Source organism: Protopterus annectens, chromosome 10.part0 (assembly GCF_019279795.1).
Source record: "Protopterus annectens isolate FY-2018-M chromosome 10.part0, PAN1.0, whole genome shotgun sequence".
Lineage (NCBI taxonomy): Eukaryota > Metazoa > Chordata > Ceratodontiformes > Protopteridae > Protopterus > Protopterus annectens.
Window position 1 is genome coordinate 1017000329 of NC_056744.1, and position 18522 is coordinate 1017018850.

Below are 18522 nucleotides of genomic sequence, written 5' to 3' on the forward strand. Positions count from 1 at the left end.
GATGAATCGGTATACCTGGAGGCTTTTGGATCTCGACCCTCCACCTCCTGGGTGTCTCCGCCTTTCGACCCTCTTATGGAGGTCATAGCTCGAAAGGCGTGGGCATCTCCTGATTCAGTGGAACCAGTCCCTAGGAGACCTTCAAAATTTATTACGGCCCCCGCAGAAAAGCAGTTTCTTACTAAAGGTGTCCCGATTGATGCCATGGTGGTGGTGGCCGCCACTAAGAAGGAACTTGCAGATCCTTCCATACCAGTTCATCCTCCTAACAAAGAGTCCAGGACTATGGACAGGTATGGTAAGCGGATGTTTTTCTCAACGACCTTTGCTATGCGTTCGCTGAATTATTGATGTCACTTCACCAGACTTCAAAGGGACATCCTTAAAGAATTAGGTGAAGTAGTACAGGATCCTTCAGCAGCAGGGGCTCAGGAAAAGATTGCTTCTCAGCTGTGAATCCTTAACTCCATAACCAACTCCTCGATGTGGCTCATTTCCTATGCAGCCGATGGGGCGAGTAGAGCTGCAGGCACAGGAGTGGCTCTCAGACGTCAGTCCTGGATGCGGCTCTGTAATTTTGCAGACCCCTTTAAGGTGTCCTTCACAAACTCTCCCTTTGATGGGTCAACTTTGTTTGGCCCTCAGGTGAAGGACATGTTGACCAGGTGTGAGCAAGATGGCAAGACTCTTTCTGCCGTAGGAGTCCGTTTCTCCACTCCTTCTAGACCTTACCCCAAAGGTCAGAAGGGAGGGAAAATGTGGTTCCGGAAATCACAAGGAGTCAAGCCTGACGCACGTGGTCAGTTTACCCCTAGAGGCAGAGGGGGTAATAATAACAGACGCCGCCCTAGGGGCAGAGGGGGTCCACAGAACCAGGGCTCCAGAGAGCCTCTCTCTGACAAGCTCTTCCAGCATCCCTGAGGTGCTGCCCGACTGCCCACCCTTGGAGGCAATCGGGGGAAGACTGTCGCTGTACCCAGAAGCCTGGCTTTCCCTCTCTCAAGACAAATGGGTACAGTCGATCATATCCGAGGGTTACAAGATACCTTTCAAGGAAAGCCCCTTCCCTCAAAAAGGTTCCCTTCCAGATGTACCACCCGGTCTAAGGGAAATTGCAAGATTAGAGGTGTCAAAGCTTCTAAGGAAAAGAGCCATCCAGCCAGTACCAAAAGATCATTCAGAGTCCGGAATCTAGTCAAGGTTCTTTTTGGTCCCCAAAAAGACGGGAGACTGGAGACCAATATTAGACCTCAGCAGACTAAACAAGTCTGTCAAAAAGACGAGATTTCGGATTGTCACACTTCAATCGATTTTGCCCTTTCTGGGCAAAGACAACTGGATGTGCTCTATAGACCTTCAGGATGCGTACTATCACATAAAAATCCACAGACGCTCCAGAAGGTTTCTCCGCTTTCGGCTGGGGACCAGTCATTTTCAATTCAGAGCCCTGCCCTTTGGTCTCACTACAGCCCCCAGAGTGTTCACCAAATGCATGGCAGTGGTCACGGCTCACCTGAGACGTCTAGGATTCCAGGTGTTTCCGTATCTCGACGACTGGCTCCTCTCAGCCACCACCAGGCATCAACTCATCCGAACAAGAGACTACACCCTACATCTCTGCAGTCGATTGGGAATTTCGGTAAACTTCGAAAAGTCCTCCTTATCGCCCTGCCAATCTATTGCCTTTATAGGCGCAAATCTAGACACTACTCGGATGTCAGCAAACCTAACAAGTCAGAGAATCCTAGATATCCAAAACCACGTTCGGATCATCCTTGCCAGCAAAAACGTACAAGCCAGGCTGGTTTTGAAAGTGTTGGGCCTCATGGCTGCTGCCATAAGACTTCTTCCTCTGGCCCGCTTTTACATGCGTCTTCTACAATGGATGTTGTTCACACAATGGTCCTTCCAGCAGCTTCCCATGCGTCACAAGATCCTAGTGACACAGACCTGCAAGAACCATCTATCCTGGTGGATTTCCTCTCCTCTAGTCCATCAGGGCAGACCATTTGTTTCCCCCCGTAGCCACGGTCACTTCGGATGCCTCCTGATCGGGTGGGGGCATTATCAGGGCAGGATGGTTCATGGCATGTGGCAACCGCTCAATACCACCTGCACATAAATGTCCTAGAGATGAGAGCAGTGCTTTTAACGTTGCAAGCCCTCAACGACTTTCTTCCCTTAGGAACTATTGCAGTTCGCATGGACAACATGTCCGTGGTGTGGTACATCAACAAGCAGGGCGGAACCAAGTCCTATCCCTTGTGTCGAGAGGCTCTCAGACTTTGGCAATGGGCGATCTCCTCTCATCGGTTTCTGGTAGCAATGCATATCCCTGGGAAAACCAACATAATAGCGGACAGATTGAGCAGAGCTATACTCATGCCTCACGAGTGGTCTCTCAAGCAATCCATAGTGGAAGAGATTTTTCAAAAGTGGGGCCGCCCATGCTGCGATCTTTTTGCTACTCCTCAAAACAGCAAATGCCCAGACTTCCTTTCTCTCTTCCCACTTCCGGTCCATCCCCCCAGAGACGCTCTTACCCAAGTTTGGCCCCAGGGACTCCTTTATGCTTTTCCCCCCTTTCCATTGATTCCACAGGTACTCCAGAAAGCTTCCGTTTTGAGAGCCAAAATGATTCTCATTGCCCCTTACTGGCCTTGACAAATTTGGTTTCCGTTCCTTCATCGCCATCGCTTGGTGCAGCCTTGGCATCTGGACCCAGTGCCAGATCTTCTGACCCACCAGTCGGGTCAACTGCACCGGTCCGTTCCTTCCCTCAACCTCACAGCTTGGTTGCTCCACTTCCTTCCTTAGCCAGGCTTCCTATGATCTCTAACCCCGTTAGAGACATCATAGTAGCTTCTCTTAAGTCCTCTACCAGGAGGATCTACTCTAGTAAGTGGAAACGCCTCTCCCTCTGGGCGAAAGATAAGAACATAGATCCCTTTACTGCCCCGGTTCAGTCAGTCTTGGATTTTCTAGCGGAAATTTTCCACTCAGGTTCTTCTTCCTCCACAGTCAAAGTTCAGTTGGCAGCAATCTCCAACTTTCATGTCGGGTTTGCAGACCACAATGTTATGTCCCACAAGCTTTGCAAAGCTTTTCTTAAAGGGGTGTTCCTCCTAAAGCCCCCTGTTAGGGATCCTCCACCACAGTGGGACCTAAATTTAGTGCTGGCATCCTTGATACTTCCCTCTTTCGAACCGGCTGCTTCATGTTCATTAAAGTTTTTTTCTTGGAAGACACTCTTTCTTGTCGCCATTACCTCGGCTAGAAGAGTGTCGGAACTTCATGCCCTATCTGTTCGTCCCCCTTATTTGGTCTTCCACAAGGACAGGGTATCCTTGAGAACCAATCCATCCTTTTTGCCCAAGGTTGCTTCTAAGACAAATTTAAACCAATCCATTGATCTTCCTGTATTTTTTCCAAATTATTCTAACAGGGCGGAACAAAAATTGCATTACCTTGATGTTCACCGCCAACTTAGATATTGGGTCCTGCATTGGTTGCTGTCTCATCTTCCATGATGTCAGGTCATCAGGGGTATAAAGCATGCAGCTGATGCCATTACATCAGTCTTTCTTGCCATGTGGTGCCCGTAAGCAGAAGCAGTTCGCAAGTGCCAGTCGGCCGACTCCTGAAATTTTCGTTTTCGAGTTTCAGAACCGAAGTCTTCAACTAAAGCTAAGTACCCCATTGGGGAAACTTTTTCTTACTCTAAACCAATGTCAGTAAAAGTCAATAATAGTATTTCTTGTGGAAAGCAAATATCTCATAAAGATTTTCATTCGTACTGTATTCTTTGCCTAGGCCCTGACCACGACATACCTCACTATCGGTTCTGTGTCTTATTTAAACAACGAACTATTCGTCATCGGCATATTTACACTTCTAAATATGTTGGTACTTGGTTCAATTAACCAGATATGGCTTCGGTAAGCCACCTGACTACTGACATTCCGAAAAACACAAGGATAAAGACAGGGACAGGCCGCCTATGTCCAAAGCTGCCGACGACGCTTGTCCTAAGCTAATCGCCAGTTCGCCGTTACTCAGTGAGGTACTTTCACAGCCCCTGATACCCGCTACTTCAGATTCGCAGGCCTCTACTGAGACCCATTTGGAGTCCGGTATGCCGTGAAATGCTTCAACTGTGGAACCTGCGGATGTCTGTACCTTGGATGGGTCCGGAGCTGCTGTGCAGGCACTGGCTTATGAGGATGTATTCAGACCTACTGACTTGCATATTAAACTGACACCATCTTTTTCTTCAAGGCCTAAAACTCGATCCATGCCTAGAAAACCAATGCCCAGACTGCATGGTCAGGCCTCTATGCCTAAAAAACAAATGATAAGAATGGCTGAAGACCTTATTACTTTAATCAGGGGAAGCGAACCTTCCCCCTCTAAGAGACCTCGGACTGAATTTGCTTATGATTCTTCTGATCAGGATTCTGAAATTTCTGTTTCCTCTGTTGACCAGGATTTACCCTTATCTACCTATGAGGATTCTGATGCAGAGGACTCCATTCCCTCTGCTTCTCTTTCAGAGGATCTCTCTTTTGGTGAAACCTTGCATACTCTTAGGGAGCATTTTTGCTGGGAAAGCCAGGATTACTCTGATTCTAAAAAGAGTCTTAGGGATTTCTTACTCCTGCCTCAACATGGGCCTTTAGCTATCCACCCTGTACTGGACATTGATGATGCCTTTTCGGAATCTAGCTTGGCCCCAGACTCCTTACCTCTTGCTCCCAGAAAACCAGATAGATATTACAGGGTTCCTGACTCTCACAAGTTCCTCTTTAAAAATCCTACTGCGGATCCTGAGACCATTTCACAGGGACCCAAGGGCATTAAGGCTACCACTGCCAAAAAAATCCTACCCCCTCTGATAGAGATTCCAGGGCGCTGGATAGATGGGGTAAGACGGTATACACTTCTGCAACCTTGGCCATTAGGGCCTTAAACTGCCAGTTTCATATGCTAAAGTATCAACAGCATATTATTCGATTGCTTAAACAGAAAATGATGTTGATTCCTGACTGTGCTGAAAATACGGACTTACAGGATTTAATGTATTCTGCTGAACAAGTTGGAAAGCATACTTTGCAATGCGGTTTTGATTCACTAGAGGCATCTTGCAGGGCTGCTGTCACTGGGTCTGTACTTAGAAGGCATGCTTGGCTTAAGAACAATCTTTGCCAGATCATGTTAAAGCTAAATTGCTGGATGCTCCCTTAAACCAGGACCGCCTGTTTGGCAACAAAGCAGAAGTAGTACTCAAAACAATGGAGGAAAAAGCTAAATCTATGCAAACTGTTAAAGATTTACTGCAAATACATCCTCCATGATTTTGTAGGCATTGGCCCTCTAAGAATTGGTCCTTTCCTGCCTCTTCCAGGCCTTCTCAGTCCAAACCCAGAACCAGCAGAACCCCCAGGCTTCAGTCCCAAGGTACGCACAGGAATAAGCAGTGGGGGGCTCCCAGTTCCAAAACAGGGAGTAGTAAGTCTCTCCCTATGGTAAACTATCTCAATGACTTAATTTTAAAACTTCCAAGCCCTTCTCAACTGACTTCTCCTTTAGGGGGAAAGATTGCTCTGTAGGCAAAAAAAACTGGGAACTCATTACCCAGGACAAATGTTTTTTAAATATAGTTTCCCAAGGATACAGATTCCACTTTCACACTTTACCAACCCCAAACCAGTGGGCAGGGGCTCAAAAGCAAGTTCTCCAAGTGTAAGGGTTATTCAATCTGTTCCAGAAGGGGAAAGGGGACAAGGTTTCTACTTGAGCCGTTTCCTGGTGCCCAGAAAAGACAACTCCTGGCGACCTATCCTGTATCTCTCTATCCTAAACATTTTTTTGGTGATCCCAAAATTCAAGATGCTAACTCTTCACCAGTTGCTTCTTATGCTAGGCAAGGATGCCTGGTTGGCAACACTGGATTTAAAGGAAGCCTACCTGCACATACCAATCAGGGAATCTTGCAGAAGATATCTACGCTTCATAGCAGGCTACATGCACTATCAGGTCTCTGCACTGCGCTTTGACTTATCTACTGCGCCCAGGGTATTCACAAAGTGCTTAGCTCCAGTCATTGCATTTTGCAGGCAAAGAAATATTCAAATATACCCTTACCTGGACAATTGTCTAATTCAGGCAGAAAGCCAGGACATACTTTTGAATCATCTGGCGTTTGTACAAAAGGTGCTATTTTCTCTGGGGTACACCATAAACAAAAAGAAATCTCATCTTGTACCCTGCCAAAAAATTGTATTCCTGGGAGTAAGCTTGAATACAACTTCCCAGATGGCTTTCCTCACGCCAGAGAAACAAGTTCATTTGACAGCTTACTTCAAACTAGTGGCCACGAAGACCTTGCTTATCTGCAAGACAAATACTGCAAGCCTTGAGGTTCATGGCCTCTTGCATTCTTCTAATTCCATATGCAAGACTGCATACAAGGAAACTACAATGGTATATAAAAAGCCTATCGTGTCAACATTCTCAAGATCTAGAAGCAATGATTCCTATCATACCTTGCCTACAGTTAGAGTTCCTTTGGTGGGCAGAGCCCTGCCACCAAAACAAGGGACTGCCGTTCACTCTACCCCCTGCCACCCAAACCCTAACAACAGATGCATCAGACTATGCATGGGGGGCTCACTTGGCAGGAAAGTGCATTCAGGGCAAATGGAACCCAAGTCAAATGCACCTGCATATCAATCAAAAAAAAAATGTTAGCTGTACAGAATGCTCTGACAGCCTTCAAGGACCACATTCTTCCAGGACAATTAATGGTAAAGACGGACAATACCACTGTTATGTGGTACATAAGCAGGGGGGAACCCACTCATACCCTGTCTGCAGACTAGCCATGGCTCTGTGGAACACAGCCTTGAGCTACCAATTGCACCTGCAGGCTCAATTCCTACCCGGAAAGCTAAATACACTGACAGACGAACTAAGCAGAAATCTCATGGACCCACACGAGTGGAAACTGGAACAAAAGACATTCACCATGTTGATAAACAAATGGGGGAGCCCAGATATAGACCTATTTGCCTCCTTCCAGAACTACCAAGTGGACAAATTCTGCACAAGGACTCCCCACAAACAAGCTTGGAAAGTGGATGCCCTGTCCTTCACCTGAAAAAATCTTTCTGTTTATGCCTTTCCTCCTCTTCCTCTCCTCTCCAAGGGTACTACTAAAGATCAAGCAAGACAAACCAAGGATGATACTGATTGCACCAGACTAGCCACGCCAACAACCCCCCTCTTGCACAGTGTGTCATTGCTGTCTCCATGGCACCTGCCCCAGACCACTACCCTGCTGTCCCAGCAGGAGGGCCAGATTCTGCACCCTCATCTTCAAACTCTCAGCCTGGCAGCCTGGCTAATTACCTGAGCTCTCCGTGACCATCCCTCAGTAAACAAGTGTTGGATGTCATTCCGGAGGCAAGGAGACCTAGTAGTAGAAAATCTTATGCTGAAAAATGGAAAAGATTCTGTTCATGGAACCAAGCTCAGGGGATGGGCACAGCAGCGCCCAATTTACCCCAGATTCTTTAATACTTAGCTGAGAAGCTTCACAATGGCCTTTCGTTTTCCTCCATCAAAATTCATGCCTCGGCCATTTCAGCTCATTAGAACACAAAACCACCCATCTTCTCTCATCCACTGCTCAAGCGGTTCCTCAGAGGGGCCAAAAACTTAAGGCCACCTAGGAGAGCTCCATCTCCAGCCTGGGATCTTAACTTTGTATTGGAAAATCTCACTCTGCCTCCTTTTGAGCCATTTGCAAGTGCAGAGCTGAAATTCCTTTCTTGGAAAACAGCCTTGCTTTTAGCCATCAATTCAGCAAGAAGGGTGTCTGAATTACAGGCCCTTATGGCAGTGGAGCCTTTCATCATCTTTCATGCGGACAGGGTGTCCCTCAGGACCAATCCCTCCTTCATTCCCAAGGGTAGTATCCAGTGTGGCTCTTTATCAGTCCATTCATTTGCCAACCTTCTTTACTAATCCACAGAACAAAGAGGAACATATACTGCACTCCTTAGACGTGCACAGACAACTTAGATATTACTTGGACAGGAATAAACCTCCAAGGAAATCTGAACAGCTGCTGGTGGCATTTGCTGCAGAGGCAGAGGGGAAGGCCATTTCAAAGCAAACCATTTTAAATTGATAGGCCATTGCATTTATTTCTGCTATAAGCACCATGAAAAACCTATCCCACAGGGGATAAGACCACATTCTACCAGGGCTGCATCTACCTCTACAGCCTTTCTCAGAGGTGTCCCTAACAGGGACATCCTAGAAGCTGCTACCTGGAGTTCTGTACATACTTTCACCAAGCATTACCATTTGCCAATTTTCTCTAAATCCAGAGCTGGTTTTGCCACTGCAGTCTTGCAGGGCCTTATAGCAGGTCCTAATGCTATCTAAATTAATCCTCCCATCCTTCGCTTTGGGAATCTACCCAAATGTGATGACTGCAACAGTGAAACACGAAGAACATAGTACAGTTGTGTACACTTACCATAAATGTAGATGTTAGAGTGTATTCACTGTTGCAGTCCTGGTTACCCTCCCTCCAGCTCCCTAGCTTAAAAGCTTTTTGGTGTATTTGCTTTTTTGTTGGAGGTATTTTATATATATATATATATATATATATATATATATATATATATATATATATATATAAATATATATAAATTTAATTGCTTCCCATTAGGGGGGCACCTGACATCTGGGGCAAGAAAAACTGATGTAATGGCGTCGGCGGCATGCGTTATACCCATGACAACCTGACGTCATGGAAGATGAGACAGCAACCGACGCGGGACACAAGACTTTGATAATCAGGCCGACTGAGGGCTACTGCAAGCAGATAACCTAAATGTGATAACTGCAACAGTGAAACACGAAGAACATCTACATTTATGGTAAGTGTACACAACTGTACTTTCTTATTCTACTTCCAACTGCATTTTTTGTTAAGCTTCAGCAAGTAAAGGGGAGAAACTTCCCAGTTTGATCGTCTAGTGCTCACTAATAGTAGTTGATGTAGTAAGACCAGGAGGAGCTTCTAAAGGCAAGATTTTAAGTAAAGGCAGGCAACTCGAGAGCCACCAAGTTTAAACGAGATCACAGATTAGCTTGGAGGATATGCAGTATTCAGGATGTGTGGAATATAATTGGAAAGGAAATATTTTTAAGTAATTTAAGGGGAGTGACAACAGAAAAATGATATTTCCATGTTTGCTGATAATAATTGAAGAGAAGAGGAAGGGACTTTTGTGGTTAAATTAACATAAGGGTCAGATAACAAGAAACTGCATTTAAGAACACAGCAAGAACAGGGTGAGAAAATTCTTGAAGTCCTTAGCTTTGTTATTGAATGCCCTGAAACTGCCTTAAAGCAATCACAGCTCCTGAGCTAGCATGGCTGTCACTCCTCTTGAAAGAAAACTGGGTTTAAATCCAACAGTGAAAACTTAAATAACAACATGCAGTGCATCTCTTTACTGGAATTCCTTACCATAGGCTTAAAGAGTGTAGCTAAAACAGGTACAGACTGTTGAAGTGAATTTAAAAACAGATAATAAAGAAACAGAAATTCTTCAGACATTTAATTGTGGGCCATTCAACAATAAAGTTCTCTCAAACCATCAGCAGTTATAGTAGTTAATTACACTGGCATTGCTATAAGCTGAGTCTGATATTCAGTATATTGCACTTCAAAAGGATGAAATAAACCTGTATTTTGACAGCCTAACTGTTTTGCGTTCGCTATAGTGCATTACAGGATAGGTTCTCCTTAAGCTTCATATCTTTTTTGTAGGGCAGTTTTATTAACCAGGCCATTAAATGGCTGCTGTTTTACATTAGTATGTGCTAATGGTGGTACTTTTTTGTGGAGTAGTAGTCATTATTCCTAAGCTGAAAAATTAAATGTTTTCCCTGGAATTTCTTTTCTAGGGCTTCAGCTATGGCATTACAACGGAGTATAATATTTTTTTTTTCGGTATAATATGTAGGTGTTTTACTTCCAATGTAATGACAACTTGGTAAAGCTGTACTCTGGAGCATTCCTAAGTATTCAGATTGCAATATTCTTCACTGACTACAGCAACTTAGTTGTTACTTTTCATATGAGAACTTAAAAAAATTCCATGTAGTCAGCAGCCAGTGTTTTTGGAGTTACAGGGAAAGCTAGCCTCTCTGTAATTCCATGCCTCCATTTTGTTTTTATGTCACTATAAGCAGGAAATCTTTAAAATTTGGGATCTGAAGTAGGAAACTTCATTTGTTCATCAACCTGTGGGTATCGGATCCGACCTGGATCCGAGCCGGCAGCTTTCCAAGCTAGAGATCAGAGCTCCAAGCTCCTCCCCCTTACCCATAATGCCCTGCCACCTTCCAATCCCCAGATCTCGTTTGCCGCGGCTTTGTCAAGCACGGGTTTCTCGAGCTCCTAGCTTTAGGCGATCTGTGAGTAAGAAAAGTTTCTTAAAATCTTATTAGTTTTTGTGTGTGTGAACAGTTAACTCCTTAGTTTAAACCCGTTTACCGTTCCTCTTAGTTTAAAGCCTAGTACTCCCTCCTTTTCCCATTAGGTGTTTGTGTGAGGCACGTGTATGTTTTCTTTTGGGATTATGGTCGAGGCCTCTAAGGCCATTTTTTTCTAAGTGCACTGAGTGTGGTCATAAGCTTTCCCCAGCGGATGGCCACACTCAGTGCGTCCTCTGCCTGGGGGTATCGCACTTGTAATCAGGCTGCCAAATTTGTGCAGCTTTTAACCCCCAGGCCCTGAGGGATAGGAGGAATAAGCTGATTCTGGCAGGTCTTCTACCTTCGGAGTCAGCTTCCTCCTCCTTTCCCTCAGTGGCTACAGCCGCGGCTGTGGCTGTTCAGCCTGTTGTTCCCTCTCCCTGGCTGGGACTCAACCTCCCATTTCTTCTCAGGGAGAGAGGGACTCTAGGAAGGAGAAGAAGGAGAGGAGAGAGAGAGAAAGGGAGAAAGTGAGGCATAGGAGCCACAAACGGCGGGCTGACTCTGCCCCCTCGGTCCCACCTGCCAAGCTGCTCTCCTCACCAAAGAAGATTTCCGGGCCTTCCTCCCCTCAGCTCTGTTCGCCACGCTTCTCACTGGAGCCAGAGGAGGAGGCCCAGCCATCTTTGAGGTTGTCGCGTCGGCTCTCCCAGCCAGCTTCGGCGGCCTCTTCTAGGTCGACCCGCAGTCTCTCCGACGCTGATATGGACTAGATGATGCATCATTTCCTGCAAACCCAGATGCAGATGGGAGTGCTGCTTCCTCCCCGCCCTACGGGGGGGGGTTCAGCCCCACTTTTTGCCCCGATAACTCCTTCTCCGATCCATTATCGGGTTTTGGAGGCGTCGGATCTGAGAAGTCCCGGAGCCAAGGTGTTGGCGCTGACCGTTATTGTTACCTCGACGCTGGCCATGCCCTCGAGTTTGTTGGATCCCCTTTCAGATCCGAACTCTCGGTGCCGTGAGCTGTGCATCGGATCAGGGGGGGCCAGTGTGTCTTCAGCTCCATTTCGGTTGGAGCTCACTTCCCTCTCGGGTCCGAGCGCTTCGGCTCCGATGCCGATCCCTGTGCCGGGTCCGAGGGTGTTAACCACAGAGCCCAGAGAGGTTGGTTCACCCTCGGCTTTCGACATGGTGGAGAGGGTTCTCTCGAGAGGTTCGAGAACCCCTACTCTTTCTTCTGATCCAGCCCCCACTCCCTTGCAGTTGGGCTTGTCTTCCATCATCCAGTCTCAGGGACAGCCTGCGTTGACACCCCAGCCCATTCCACTGGCAGAACACGGCCCTGTTAAGTCAGCCCTCCTCGGATAGTCCCACCGAAGAGGTCCCTCACAAACATAAGTGTAAGAGGAGGCACTTGGACTCCCCTGAGTCCCTCAAGGAGGACACCAATTTGGAAGAAGGGGAAGGTTCCCCCAGGTCACCCCCCGATGACGTCTCCTTTGGAGACATTATGGAAATGCTTCGCCTGAAAGGGGGGTGGTCAGCCCAAAAGCCTTCCTCGGACGAGTCTGTGTTTCTGGAGGAGTTCGATGCAGGCCCGTCTACCTCTTGGGTCTCCCCTCCGGCCGACCCCCGGGTTGACCTCATCACTACCAGGGAGTGGAACAAACTGGACACTGTAGAGCCGATCCCCAGGAGGCCAGACAGGATTCTCAGTCCCCCCCGTGGATAGGACGGCTTGGAGCAAGGGTTCCCCGGTAAATGCCATGGTGGTGGCGGCGGCAGCCACCAAGAGGGAACTCGCCCAGGATAGTTCCTCGATCCATCCCCCTGATAAGGAGTCTCGGACTATGGATCATATTGGGAAGTGGAGGTTTGCTTCCGCTATCTTTTCTATAAGGGCGCTGAATTACTTGGCCCATGTAATTAGACTTCAGTGGGATCTGGTGAAAGAATATGCTGAGTCTCCCCCTGAGTCCGTGTCGGCAGAGGACAAATGGACTTTCTCGGCTCGCATAGCCAATCTCAAATCTGTTTCGAACACGTCTATACGGCTACTTTCCCATGCCACGGAAGGAGCCGCTAGAGACAGCGGGTCCGGTATCACCTTAAGGCGTCACGCCTGGCTCCGGCTTTGTGACTTTGCGGAACCCTTCAAGGCGTCCTTTGCGAAAGCACCCTTCGACGGTTCTACTCTGTTTGGGAAGACCGTTCGTGACACATTGGTTCAGAGTGAGAAAGATGGGAAGACGCTGTCTGCCGTCAGAGTCCGCTTCTCGGCTTCTCAAAGGTCCTTTTCTAGGAACCAGAGAGGACAAAAGAAGATGTGGTTCCGGAAATCTCAGCAGTCCCGTTACGCTCCGGACCCTTCATCCTTAAGAGGCAGAGGGGGACAAGGTGGACGCCAGCCCAGAGGCAGAGGGGGGCCGAAAAATTTTGGGTCGTGGGAACCCTTTTCTGATCGACCCATGCAGCAGCCCTGAGGGGTTGCCCGACTGCTCCGCTCTGGAGGCAGTCGGGGGGCATTTTTTTGAAGCACTTGGCTCATTGGGAGTCCATAACATCAGATCGCTGGGTGCTTCGAATAATATCCAGAGGTTACTCTATCCCTTTCATAAATCTGCCTCCTCAGTCGAGGCGCCTCCCTGATGTACCACCCAGTCAGAAGGAAGCTGCAGCTTTAGAGGTAAAAAAGCTGCTAGAAAAAAGAGCCATCCAGCATGTCCCCCCAGGACAATCTGGATTAGGCAATTACTCCAGGTTCTTTTTGGTGCCAAAGAAGACGGGGGACTTAAGGCCGATTCTCGACCTTTCAACAATGAACCTCTTCATTGCCAAGGAAAAATTCTGGATGGTCACGCTTCAATCCATTCTGCCCCTGCTGCAGGAGAAGGACTGGATGTGCTCCATAGACCTCAAGGATGCGTACTATCACATTCTCATGGACAGGCGTTCCAGGAGGTTACTCCACTTCCGGCTAGGGGCCAGTCATTACCAGTTCAGGGTCCTACCCTTCGGTCTCACCACAGCCCCCAGGGTGTTCACCAAGGTCATGGCAGTTGTAGCGGCCCACCTGAGGCTTCAGGGAATACAGGTTTCTCCTTACCTAGATGACTGGCTCCTTACCGCCCCCACCAGGCATCTACTCTGCTTACCCAGGGTTTGATGTTCTTCATCTCACATTGCTGCAGTCCTTACACTTGGGTAGTCCGCTGTCCTCGGTCGGCCCGAATATCAAAGTATAAGGCTGACGTCGGTCAAGGCGCATTAGACTGACATCAGAACGTCAGGGTACAAATGCGCATGACCGACGTCATATCCCCAGTCTTTTTTGCCGCATGGTCCGATGCAGAAGCAGCGTTGCAAGTGCCGTTCGGCGTTCTGAAATTTTTCGAATTCGGAGTTTCAGACCGAGTCAAAGTTGGCTAAGTACCCCGTTGGGGAATATTTTAGTTTTTCTTGCCTCAGTGGTTTACCGGATGTCAGAAAAAGTGAATAACTGTATTTCTTGTGGGAAACAGATACCGCATAGAGATTATCATACTTTGTGTATTCCTTGCTTAGGGCCTGAGCACGACGTTGTTGGGTGTCGCTTTTGTGCTAGATTCAATAAGCGCACTATTAAGAGAAGGTTAGACTGTGCCAGGTTAGTCTTCGGGAAGCGGTGCAATTACAATATGCCGCCGGATGCTCCGACGCCCGCTTCTTCGAAGAAGCGCAAGGATAAAGCAGCTAAGTCCAGGCAAGATGAGTCGTCCGTACCGGACGCCGGTTCTTTAGAGGTGTCGGTGGAGCCGGTGGTTCCACCGGAGGTTTCTCTGGAGTCCCAGGGGGAGACCTTGTTATTGCAGGATGTGGCCTCTCAGGAGGCAGGTCAGGCTGAAGGGGCTTCTCAGGTTGCTGTACTTCCCTCCCTTCCTAGGGTGGTTAGGCCTTCTCCTTCTGTTTCCAAGGCTTCTCCCAGAGGCAGGCCAGGTTTAGCTTCAGTTGGGGTCACTCCTAGTTCTTCAGGATCTGTGCCCAAGAAGCATATGCTTAAAATGGCAGAAGATTTGATTACTTTGATTAGAGGTTCTTTGCCCCCTCCTGATAAGAGGCCTAGGGTGGAACCTGAGTTGGGAAGTTTTGAGCAGGCTTCAGATGTTTCAGAGTCTTCGGCTGAAGACTTGCAGGAGTATTCTCCTTATTCTGATTCTGATGTGGATGATTCTACCCCTTCTGCTTCTCCTCCTGAGGATTTTTCTTTTCAGAGACTCTTCATTCTGTGAGGGAGCATTTTCAGTGGGAAGGTCAGGACTTCTCTGATTCCAGGAAAAGGCTTAGGGAATTTTGTTTTTACCCCAGCATAGGCCTTTGGCTATACCTCCTGTTCTGGATGTTGTGGAGGATGTGTTTGCAGAGGCTTCTCTTAATCCTGATTCTTTGCCTCCTGCTCCTGTTAAACCGGATAGGTACTATAGGGTGCCTGAAGCTCATAAGTTTCTTTTTAAGAGTCCTAGGGCGGACCCAGAAACTGTCAGTCAGGGGCCTAAGGGGGTTAAGGCTTCTGTTGTTAAAAATCCGGTTCCTCCAGATAAAGAGGCCAGGGCGTTGGATAGGTGGGGAAAGAAAGTCTATACTTCTTCCACCCTAGCTATGAGGGCTCTGAATTGCCAGTTTCACATGTTGAAATACCAAAACTATCTACTTTCTCAGTTGAAGTCTAAGGTAGATGCTCTGGAAGGTATTGAGTGTAAAGAGTTACAAGATTTGGTACATGTCTCTGAACAAGTGGGTAAGCATTCTTTGCAATGTGGTTTTGATGCTGTACAGGCTTCGTCTAGGGTGGCTGCCACTGGGTCAGTTCTTCGCAGGCACGCCTGGCTGAGGGATCAGAATTTATCTGAACATGTTAAGACGAGGATTTTGGATGCTCCTTTACAATCTGATGTGTTGTTTGGTTCACCTGTTGAGACAGTCTTAAAGAAAATGGAAGACAAGGCTAAGTCTATGCAGACGGTTAAAGTTTTTTTGCAGGTTCAGCCTCCGAAGTTTAGCAGAAATTGGCCTACCAAGGGGTGGACGTATCCTTCTTATGATTCCCAGTCTAGGGGTAGGTCTAGACGTGGTAGGGGCAGAGCTCAGGGCTCTTTCAGGCCTAGAACAGGGAGTTCACCTGCACAGTCTTCTGGTGAGGGTAGGGGTCAGTCCTTTCGTAAACAGACCCAATGACCTACCTTTTCAGCTGCCAGAGCCTGCTCGTCTAGCAGCACCTTTGGGAGGAAGGTTGGCACTTTTCAAGGAAAATTGGAGTATAATTCCCCAAGACAGATGGGTATTGGATATCATACACCGAGGTTACAGGTTTTATTTCCATATCTTGCCTCCTTTCAAAGGCATGCCAGACGTTCCTCCTCAGCAAAGAATAGAGGCTCACAAACAAATTTCTCTGCTGCTCCAAATAGGGGCCATACAACCGGTCCCTCTGTCAGAAGTGGGCCTAGGATTTTATTCTCGCCTGTTCCTAGTACCAAAGAAGGGGAACCCGTGGAGACCAATTTTGGATTTATCCATCCTCAACACTTATCTGGACATTCCCAAGTTCAAAATGTTGACGTTACAACAGCTTTTACCTCTGCTGGGCAAAGATCACTGGATGGTGACTCTGGATCTCAAGGAGGCTTACCTTCATGTTCCTATCAGGCTAAGTTGCAGGAAGTATCTACGTTTTCGGGCTGGGACTTCTCATTATTAGTTCTCTGCATTGCCCTTTGGCTTATCTACTGCGCCCAGAGTGTTCACGAAGGTTCTGGCTCCAGTGATAGCTTTCTTCAGGCTAAAAGGAATACAGATCTATCCTTATTTGGACGATTGCCTGATTCTGGCTCAAGGGAAGGACGAACTTCTTCATCATCTACATTATGTGATAGCAGTGCTAAGATGCCTGGGGTATTCTGTGAACGAAATAAAGTCCAGTCTAGTACCCTCTCAGGACATGTGCTTTCTGGGTGTGAGACTGAATACAGCATCCCAGATGGCGCTTTTGACCCCGGACAAACAACAGAATCTTTCTCTTTACTTCCATCAATTGTCTCATCAGTCCAGGCTGACTGCAAGGACAGTCCTTCAAGCCTTGGGGTTCATGGCATCTTGTATTCTGGTGCTTCCCAATGCCAAACTGCATATGAGGAAGCTACAATGGTATCTCAAAATGTATGGACACAGCACTGCCAGGATATGGACACTGTCATTCAGATAATACCTTGCATTCAAAAGGAATTTTTGTGGTGGGCTCAGGAATGTCACCTAAACAAGGGACTCTCTGTGACCCGGCCAGAGGCGAGTCAGATTTTAACGACAGATGCCTCAGACAAAGCTTGGGGAGCTCATCTAAATGGAAAGTGGATACAAGACAAGTGGCCTGCCAGACTTCTACATCTACATATCAATCTGAAGGAGATGTTAGCAGTCCAATTTGCATTAATAGCTTTCAAGGATTTACTTCTTCCAGGGCAGGAGTTGATTCTAACAGACAACACAACTGTCATATGGTACATCAACAAGCAAGGGGGAACACATTCTTATCCTCTGTGCAGACAAGCGATGATTTTGTGGGAGACTGCTCTCAGTTTACAGCTAAATCTTCAGGCAAGGTTTCTACCGGGAGCACAGAACTCCTTAGCAGATGTGTTGAGCAGACAAATAATGGATCCCCACGAGTGGAAATTGGATCCTCAAGTTTTTCAGAAATTGACAGTGTCATGGGGAACTCCAGACATAGATCTGTTCGCTTCTCCACTAAACTACCAGCTGCCAAAGTTTTGCACAAAAAGTTTTCATCCCACAGCCTGGAAAGTGGATGCTCTTTCATTCAATTGGAGCAATCTTCATGTGTATGCCTTTCCACCTCTGCCTCTCCTCCCAAAGGTACTTCTGAAGGTCAGACAGGACAAACCAAAGATGATTTTAATAGCTCCAGATTGGCCTCGACAACATTGGTACCCACTACTGAGAAATCTGGTACGGGAGCCTCCATGGCCCTTACCTTTGATTCCACACCTACTGTCTCAGGAGAACAGTCATTTACTCAATGTCAAACTTCACTCTCTTCACCTGACAGCCTGGCATATTCTGTTTTAAACCCTGGAGGGTTTCAACTTCCACAGCAAGTTTTGAATGTTATTTTGGAGGCCAGAAGGCCTAGTACAAGGAAAGTGTACAGATAAATGGAAGAGATTTTTATTTTGGAGTGCAGCAAAAGCATTTGATGTTTCTAAGCCTAATTTAAGTGTGGCTCTTCAATATCTTACTGAGTTACTGGACAAAGGTTTGTCCTTCTCTTCTATTAAGATTCATGCTGCAGCAATTTCTGCTCACTATGATTGTGACCCACCATTGTTTTCTCATCCTTTGTTTAAGCAATTCCTTAGAGGGGCAAAGAATATAAGACCCCACGAAGAGCTCCTACTCCTGCTTGGGATCTCAATTTTGTGTTGGAGAAACTTACTCTACAACCTTTTGAGCCTGCAGCTACTGCTGAGTTGAAATATTTATCTTGGAAGACTGCTTTTTTGTTAGCCATTACTTCAAGTAGAAGGGTTTCTGAATTACAGGCCCTTATGGCAGTTGAGCCTTTCTTAATTTTCCATAAGGATAGGGTATCTTTACGTACTAATCCTTCCTTTATGCCTAAAGTGGTTTCTAGTGTGGCTTTAAACCAAACTATTCATTTGCCTACCTTTTATGCAAACCCCCAAAATAAAGGGGAAAAGATTTTGCACACTTTGGATATACACAGGCAGTTGCGATATTATTTGAGCAGAACTAAAGGGTTCAGGCAGTCTCAGCAGTTATTTGTTTCTTTTGCTTTGAGTTCTCAGGGCAAGCCTGTGTCAAAACAAACTGTTTCTAGGTGGATTGGGTTTTGCATTGCTTTCTGTTATTCCCATCATGGCAAGGAGGTTCCAGCTGGGATTAGGCCTCATTCCACCAGGGCTACTGCCACGTCAACAGCTTTTTTAAGGGGTGGCAACTAAAG

The 18522-nt window shown here is 47.0% G+C and overlaps 1 protein-coding gene across 1 annotated transcript in view; it reads left to right on the forward strand.

Moving 5' to 3' along the window:
• SASS6 (SAS-6 centriolar assembly protein) overlaps window positions 1-18522 on the forward strand; it is a 1319564-nt gene that overhangs the window by 608954 nt on the left and 692088 nt on the right. The window lies entirely within an intron of this gene.